The 9,230-nt window shown below is 35.9% G+C and overlaps 1 pseudogene; it reads right to left on the bottom strand.

The window, feature by feature from the left end:
- Nucleotides 1-1,248: 1,248 nt before the first annotated feature.
- On the bottom strand, nt 1,249-1,992 carry LOC113911648 (annotated as a pseudogene).
- Between the last annotated feature and the right edge of the window lie 7,238 nt (nt 1,993-9,230).

Here is a 9,230-nt window from a genome sequence, read left to right as displayed (position 1 = left end):
TAGACATTTTCTAGAAGTTAACCCAGCCCTCTGATTTTCCATTTGAAGAAATACTCCCAGGTGATTTCCTAATCTTGTCATGCACACCTGTAGTGTGAACTCTGTTGGAACCTGAGGTTCTCAGTCCCCAATCCAGTGTGGTTGGCCTTTCCATGTGACTTATTTTATAAATCACCTTTTCCTTTTTTTTTTTTTCTTTTTTAGAGGAGAAGGAGGGGCAGAGGGAGAGGAAGATGGAGACTCTTAAGCAGGCTCCAAGCCCAATGCAGAGCCCAATGTGGGGCTTGATCTCAGGACCCTGAGATCATGACCTGAGCTAAAATCAAGAGTCAGATGTTTAACCAACTGAGCCACCCAGGTACCCCTAAATCACCTTTTTATCTGAAGACTGTCCAAATGTAGTGTTAGGTATGTCTATTAAAGTAACTGAAAAACCCAAAGGTTTACTAGATTTTTTGGCCTTTTGGTCAAAAGTGAAATTTTCCTCTGTAATTAAGACAATAGTTCAGTAAAAGAATGATAAACCCGCAAGCTTTCTGAATATGTGTGCTTTGGGAAACCCCAATGTGGGTGGCACTAAATATTTTTGACAGAAAATATGTGGGAAACAATGAGTTGAGGTTTGTCATGAAACATATAAACGTGAATGGACAAGGAAACGCACATTCACTTTTTTGCTGGTGGGACCTATCTCCATTTCAAGTGGTACACTAAGTATGATGTTTTCACTTCTCATGCTAATGTTTTTGTTGGCATGGTTAATTCAGAATTTACTATATATATGCATACATCCTGTTCCTGTGGAATTAAACCCTGAAAGTATTGTTTCCTCTGCTGAAACATGAAATGAGGTTTTAGTAAACCTTGATACAAAATAATCAAAAGTCAGAATATGAATAGTATCATCTTTTGGAGAAAATGCTAAATGTAGTTAAAAGTCTTCAATTCAAATTTTAACCATGTCACTTACTTGTACATTATAGATTTAGTAAGAACCTGACAAGTGAACAGAAGCAAGGAAAGCAAGAGATTTTCCCTGGGACAGGATTTGTACTTCCATGACTATTTATTATAAAATGCTGACTGTGTTATGTAAAGGTCTAACAATTAGGGCCTTCTCATCGTCAATACTGGCTATACCAGCCCAGATATATAAATATATCTCTATCTATCTATCTATATTTTTTTCCATTTGAGAGTAGTCATTTATTAACTGACCAGATTACAAAAATAATCGTGGTTGATACCTTAGTGCATCCTTCTAATAAGCCTATTGATCTGGTCTTCCCTGTTACCAGCATCTCCACCTTCTACAAAATGGGTGGTCTTTTTCTTCATTCCCCCTCGTGGAGAAGATAATCTGAAGGGCCATAAAAAGTTGTTTGCTTCTTTGAAACGTTTTCCAACAGTATAGATCGCGTGAATCAGATCCTCCATGCAGATGATGCCATATTTACCAAGAGATCGGGCAATCAATGTGTTATCTGTCAGGGCACTTAACTTCTTGTTGATTTTGCCATAACCACGCTGGTAGATCAATTCATTCACCGACTTCAGATTTGGGTACCCCCATGCTATATACGGTTTCACAATCCTTAGCATGTTAACTGAAGCCTTGTTGAGCTTAACGAAGGTGCCACTGAAGATCTGGAGAAGGCAAAGAAGCTGCAACACCTTTCAAACATTTGGGCTCACACCACTGATACCTCGGATCCTGATGACAAATGCCAATTTGGGTTCCACAGGTACGTAGACGTTGCCAGCTTTTCTTGCCATCCTCACCATTCAGCTCTCAGTACTGTACATCTGCCTACATTCCTTGTGGTAATGCTTAGCTTTTTCATAGATAAGCTTCCTCCTTGCCTTTTGAAGCATCTTTTGAGCAAACTTCTTCCTCAGACGCTTGATCTTCAACTCTATGAAATTTCTAAGGGTTTCTGGCACAGCAAGAACCTTCTTTTTCTTCTCTTCTGCACCCTCCATGGTTCCAGCCGGAAAAGAGCCAGCCCAGATATTTTGATGACATTTTCTGTTTTGTCCCAGAAGCTACATATAGGAGGATTTCACAGACTACCATCATCTTTTGGACTTTATTCCTAGGCTGAGTAGCCAAATATTTGTTGTTCATTAATTTGTATAGATGATTATTTAATAAAATTTAACATAGTAGTTATTCTGTCCCTGTTTTATGTATTTCAATTATTTAATGTACTTTGATCCTATGGTGATTGTATTACAACAAGGACATATTGACTACTTGATAAATAATAATGTTAATTAGTTATTTAGTTCCCCCCATAGAATCGACAGGTTAAAATCTATTTCATTCCCTTGAGGATAATATTTGATGAGAAATGAGTAAATATTGATTTTCATTAAGAAGTGGTTTTCTTTTAAAGTGTAAAATGTTAAGCAAAAGCATTTTCTTTATCTGCTTAAAAGCTCTGAAAGCTTATGAACATTCAACTTGCTCACCCATCACAAGGTCAAACTGTTCAGCATTGCAAACGTTAAGCCCCCTCTGTTCCATTGGCACATATGGTAGCTCACAAACACCGTCCTGAGCCACCTCATAATCATGAGTACAGGAGGGCATATGGGGCAACAGGGAAGAGGTGAACTCTGGTGGCAGTAATGTAGCTCTAAACCAATGAATCTATGCATAAACTTTTTTTCAGTGACGTGTTTTAGCGGGTTGAAGAATATAGGTGGAAAGTCTCACTTGGGGAAGCAAAAGTAAATAACTTTGAGTCATTTTATTATAGCATGACTCTCATACAAGTATAGAATAGACATGTATTTGACTTATTAATAAGGGTGCCCATAGCGCAATCAGAGAAATGTCTGATTTTAGAGCTGGAGATGAGCCTGGAGCATCTTGTAATGCCAAAAGTTTGGAAGTGGCTAAAAAAAAGAAAAGAAAAGAGAAGAATCATAGGGGCATATGAAATGGACACATAAGCAAACTGAAAGATTTTCCAATGGTCAAACCTGCAGCTATTTGAAAAAAAAAATACTGGATTATAAAACAAAGTATAAAATAAGAATCCAAGAGTCCATACTGATAGAACTAAATGACTGAATAAATAAATAGAGCTGAAGAGACAAATTTCCCATGCAGAGTTCCAAATAATTTGTGTAGGTAATCTGCTGCCAAGAAATGGGGGCATAGCTAACACAAAGAACATCTGAGATATATATACACCTATAATATATGTTATCCATACATATTATATGTATCTAAATGTGTGTATCTATCTGTGCAGGTGTGTGTACAGCTATACAGAAAGAGAGAATAAGATTGATTAAGATTGATTTATATTAAGTCAGTGAGGAAAAAAAGACTTGCTGAAATAAGTTTACTCAGTGGGAGACAGAACTGATTAGTATCCTACTGGGCAATAAAACCTACAACCTTTTGGGTTATCTTTCCTGCCAAAGATAAATCATTTGCACCTCTACTGGAAAAAAAATCCATATCACTGACACATAATTCACAGAACCTGGGCCTAATCAAACATAACTAGCAGTCAAACAAAGGTACACCCCCTAGAGAATTAGATAATCCTGGGGTGGTCGTGTTAGACAATGTTCTGATAGGATACTGAAAGGGCATATAGTTATGCTTTTGTCCTTTTCTGAATTGGTATAATTTCCTTCAGTGATAGCAGTTTCTTCCCTCAAAATCTAAAGGCTGCTTTCTGTAGTTCTAATAACATCATGCTCTAGTGAAAGACCCCTATTTTGAACTGAATTATCCCCCTTTACCATCACATAATATGAATTTCTGCCCAAACAGAAAAATAATTTTCTTTCCAGAATTTGTCTGGGGTTGTACAGAATTTTAATATCAGGGAAAAGTCTTTGATCTTAATAAATATTCCCCAAACAGAGAAACAGGAATTGGCTCTATATTTATGTAGATACAGCAAACAGGCCCCCTATGCCATGTTGAGAAATTCTGAAAAAAGTGAAAAACGTTAATACATAAATGCTGTTTTCAACCATTTATAAATATTTTCAATTAGTAATGTGCTCTGAGTCTTTTGTTTTGCTTATTTATTTTACTTTTTGCACGGGCTGCTACAATTTAGCCATTGTCGGAATAATTTGTACAATGCTGCACTTGGTCCTTGTTTCGGGGTCACGTTCAGGCCTCGAGATCCACAGTTGTCACATATGGCACCGTATTTTGTTTCTCTCACAAGGTACATGTTCCTTTTTGGAGCACAAAAGTAATATATGTGAGATCTGCATTTTGAATACAAGATTTATTTGAACCTATCATGGGGAGAACGGATGTCCTTCACTTAATAAAGTTGAAAATCCAACTCCATAATGTATTGTTTCTGAAAAGAATTTTTATTAAAAAATATTGCAATAAGAGGTTACCGAATAGCATATTGAAGAGCATACATGGAAGTTTTCACCTGAGGGAGTGAAAGTAAATAACTCTGAATCATTTTATCAAAGGAATGCAGCTAACATTGCAAACCAAGGAAAGAATAATAAATCATAACTCAATACAATTGACCTTTAGACTGCTAAGAGTTTATACATACAATCCCAAGCCATGTGGGCTTTTTATACTTCAACATGTACTTTAAAAAATATGTACCTCATTTTATAGAAGTTTTAGACTTACAGAAAAACTGAGATGATACTACAGAGTTCCCTTATATCTCACACCGTTCCCCTTACTGGCATCTTTCATCAGTACATTTGTCACAATAAACTAATACTGATACATTATTTTTATGTAGAGTCTATATATTATTCAGATTCTCTTTTTTTTTTTTTTAAGATTTTATTCATTTGAGACACAGATACAGAGAGAGAGAGAGAGGCAGAGGGAGAAGCAGGCTCCCCGCTGAGCCGGGAGCCCGATGTGGGCTCGATCCCAGGACCCTGAGATCATGACCTGAGCCGAAGGCAGATGCTTAATCATCTGACCCACCCAGGCGCCCCAAGATTCTCTTAGTTTTAACCCAAATTCCGTTTTAGGATTTTATCCAGGACACCATATTACAGTTAGTCATGTTTCCTTACATTCTTCTCGACTGTGGCAATTGTCCAGACTTCCTCATTTTTTAGAATCTGGACAGTTTTGAGGAGTGCTGGTTAGGTATTTTGTAGAAGTCTCTTCTATTGGAATTTGTCTGATATTTTTCTCATCATTAGACTGGGGCTATGATTTTTGGAAGGAAGATCACGCAGATAAAATGCCATTTCCATTACTCTCTACCAAGTGTACATACTATTAATATGACTTATCATTGTTGACCTTAACCTTGATCAATGGGCTGAGGTAGTGTTTGCCAGATTTCTGCACTGTAAAGTTACCTTTCTCCCCTCCTTTTGATACTACATCTTTTGGGAGCAAGTTACTATGCACAATCTGCATTAAGGTGGGGGTTATGCCCCCATTTCTTGACAACAGAGTATCTATACAAATTATTTGGAACTCTGCATGGGAAATTTGTCTCTTTAGCTCTATTTATTTATTCAGTCATTTAGTTTTATCAGTATGGACTCTTGGATTCTTATTTTATACTTTGTTTTATAATCCAGTATTTTTTTTTTCCAAATAGCTGCGGCTTTGACCATTGGAAAATCTTTCAGTTTGCTTATGTGTCCATTTCATATGCCCCAAGATTCCTCTTTATTCTTTCTTTCTTTCTTTTTTCTTTTTTTTTTTTTTTAGCCACTTCCAAACTTTTGGCATTACAAGATGCTCCAGGCTCATCTTGTCTATTTCCTAACCCCAGCCCTAAAAATCAGACACTTCTCTAAGGAGCCTGCATATGGATTACATGTATGTATGCACTTGTCAGAATTCATCAATTGTAGACTTAGGTTTTGTGCAGCTAACTGTATATACACTTTGCCGAAAATCAGATCTGTGAATAGGTTTCTGTTAGTAGGCTTACTTTTCTCAGCGGTATGAGTTAACAATTCTGAAATGAACTTTTGTGTATTCTGGATTTGTGCAAGTGGGTAAAAGTATTGAGGATAATGGAATCCAGATTTCTCATTGTTCAGGAACAGTGACAGAGGGATAAAAATATAGAAAGAGGAGAACCATATGTGACCTATGGTACTGAATTCAAAATGAAACTCTAGTTACTTAGATATAGAAATAGAAACATAGATAGAAATAAATACAGATAAAGGATAAAGGTATAAGTAGATGAAGATATTTTCCAGCTCTCTGCTAAAAGGAACTAGGAGCAATAAACATCAGTACCAATGATGAGACCTACCAGGCAGATCTTAGTTTCTGAATGCCATTCTTGACTAAAAACAACCAGGATACCTTGGAAAAATGGAAGTAAGAAACTGTTCAAAGAATCATGGAGATATGCTGGAAGCATGAAGGAGAGCCTCAGTGGAAGCATGGACTGCAATTCCTGGCCCTCACTGCTGAGCAGAGAAAAGGACAGGCAGGGGCATTGGTTGGGAACGACTCCATAAGAAGCATAGTCCCCAACAAATACTGGCTCCTTGGCATTCTCAACAGCCTCATTCAGAACAATTTAGGTCACAAATTTAAAAAATCCAAGTCAAGAGCCAGAGACCACAGAATATATCCCAGTATACACGCAAAGAGGGTTAGAAAAATTCAAGACAAAGAGAATGATAAGCAACAGAGAATTTCTCTTTATGAATGTATAAAAGCAGGTCTGGACTCTTCTTTGTTTCTTTTTGTATACCTGACACAGAAATCTAGGAGGAAATTGTGTCACCTTTGTACATTTACAAGCACACTGGTGAACAAAAAAAAAAATCCTGTCAATGTTTAAGAAATGAAAGCATGGAGTATGTAAAGATCTACAAACTCCTACAATGAGAGAGAGCAAAATGGTTCCTGAAAATCAAAATTTTGTTGGATGATAGGGGTTCATGGCCGACACATGAAAGGAGGCAGTACTAGAACATCTACAGACCTGATGAGAGCCTCCTGCCATGTCATAACAAGAAAATAGTCATCTTAAAGACAAAAACCAACAGATGCTTTTCCATAAGCCACTGTGCGAAAAACTAAAACGGTGAAAAGCAAAAGAGAAAAGGTCGGTGTATTTGACACCTAACTGGATGTTCTGTTTTACCTGGAAATTATTTTCTAATGTAGGAAATTTCTTACCGAGTCAAGATTATTCTGTTCGGAGGCCTTTCAGTAAAAGGTTGAAATTTAATGAGGCATCTCCTATACACCAACAATTCAGTATACTCTTGAGTACACATAGAAACAAATTTAACTACAGGAAACTGTTGTTGGCGCTAATGAAAAAAGAGCATAATTTGAAGGCTAAAAAACAAAGAAAACAGAGAACAACTTCAAAGGACTCACACTGGGTAATTCTGGAACGACTGTAGATCAAAATAAATATCGTAACGGATTACAACTAACCTAATAACATAAGAATCCATGAACCCATACAGATGTAAGTAACTAGGAGAGAATGCATAGTCTTTCTCATAGTAGAATGTCAGTAAATGCAGAAGGAATGATGGAGTTAAAAATAAACAAGAGATATTAAAATTAGTGAATGAAAAGGATCAGGACATTTTCATAGCCTCAGATTATCTCTTCACAAATTACTTATTAATGACAAAGGGGTACACAGTTGCTCCAAAGTGTAGAAACCTACAGACACCACCTTAACCAAGTGATCCCAACTGACCTCACGTTGCTCCTTCTATCACGCACTGACAGTGGCACAGTATGACTTCTGTGGTATTTCCTCCAAAATGTATAACCCACGTCTCATCATGAGGAAAGATCACACAAAGTCACATTAAGAGACATTTTGCAAAATAACTGCTCAGACCTCCTCAAATTTTCAAGTCAAGGAAGATGAAGAAAGACTGAGGAAATCTTCCAGACTAAAGAAAAACTAAAGAGATATGATAACCAAAGCAATGCTATAAAGAACATTATTGAAGCATAGATAAATATGAATACAGACTATGGTTCAACAATAGTGTATCAATGTCTAACTTCCTAATTTTAAGAACTACACTGTGGTGACAAGACAATATCCTCGTTCTTAGGAAATACACATGTCTAATACTCTTTAATACTTAGAGAAAATAGGCATCTCTTCAACTTATTCCCAAAATACTTCAGAAAAAAATTAGTATAATGTAGAATAGCACTACAAAAACTATTTGATATGCATACGCATTTTACATATAACATACTTATATAAAATAATACAGAAAATGGGCAAAATGTAAACAATTGGTGAATTTGGGTCATGGGCAAATGGGAGTTCCCTGTCCTACTCATCAACTTTTATACAAGTTTGAAATTAAATGTTTTTTTAATTAAATATGTTAAAATAAAATTTTACCAAGAAGTTTTAAAAATAAATGTTGATTAGAGAAAAGAGAGAAAAATATAATAACCTCTACATACTCTAATAATAGAAGGTAAACACAAGTAAACAAGTTTAAGAATGAAAAAGTAGATATAGACATAATCCAGAGGATACTAAAAGGTAAAAAGAAAATACTAGCACAACTCTCCTGATAAATTTGAAAATAATTTTCTGGAAATTATAGATGAAATAGTAGCAACAAAAAATATGCTGTTGAAGAATACTAAATGGAATGAGAAATATTTTTGATATATACATTTAAAAAATGTAGAACAGTTTGCAAATAGATTGACTCTAGAATTACAAAAATAGATATAAAATCAGAATTAGAATAATACATAAAAACAATCTGATAATAGAGATTACATAAACTGATTATGGGTATCTTCTTTTGGGGGGTCCTTTTGCATTTCCCAAATGTTAGGCAATATTGTGTGCTACTTTTTCAAAAATTACAAAAAACCTCCAAAATTTTATGAAATATCTATGAAAACACACATTAGATAAACATGTGCAACGGCTCTGGAAACTAAGGATTAGAATTTATCATATATCAGAATCTTGGAAGGACTCATACTAATTACAAGCAGATGTTAAGGCTTAAACAAGTCTAATCATAGCCAATGACTGTTTGACCTTTTGCCCTGGGACAATGCAATAGGGAATGGACACAGTCCTCTGACAGAAAGAGGGTCAACAACATGGAAATTGGCTGGACACCATCTTCTCATTGCAGATATTTTCTGAGGGAGGAAATTCTTCTCCCTATACCCACCCCCTCATTAGCTCATTCTTTCTACATTCATTTAGAATAGCTAAGAGACCTTGAGAATTATCAGAGTGGAT

Source organism: Zalophus californianus, chromosome 12 (assembly GCF_009762305.2).
Source record: "Zalophus californianus isolate mZalCal1 chromosome 12, mZalCal1.pri.v2, whole genome shotgun sequence".
In the NCBI taxonomy this organism is placed as follows: Eukaryota; Metazoa; Chordata; class Mammalia; order Carnivora; family Otariidae; genus Zalophus; species Zalophus californianus.
Note: the sequence above shows the minus strand (reverse complement) of the source record. Positions and strands in the feature narration are given on the sequence as shown.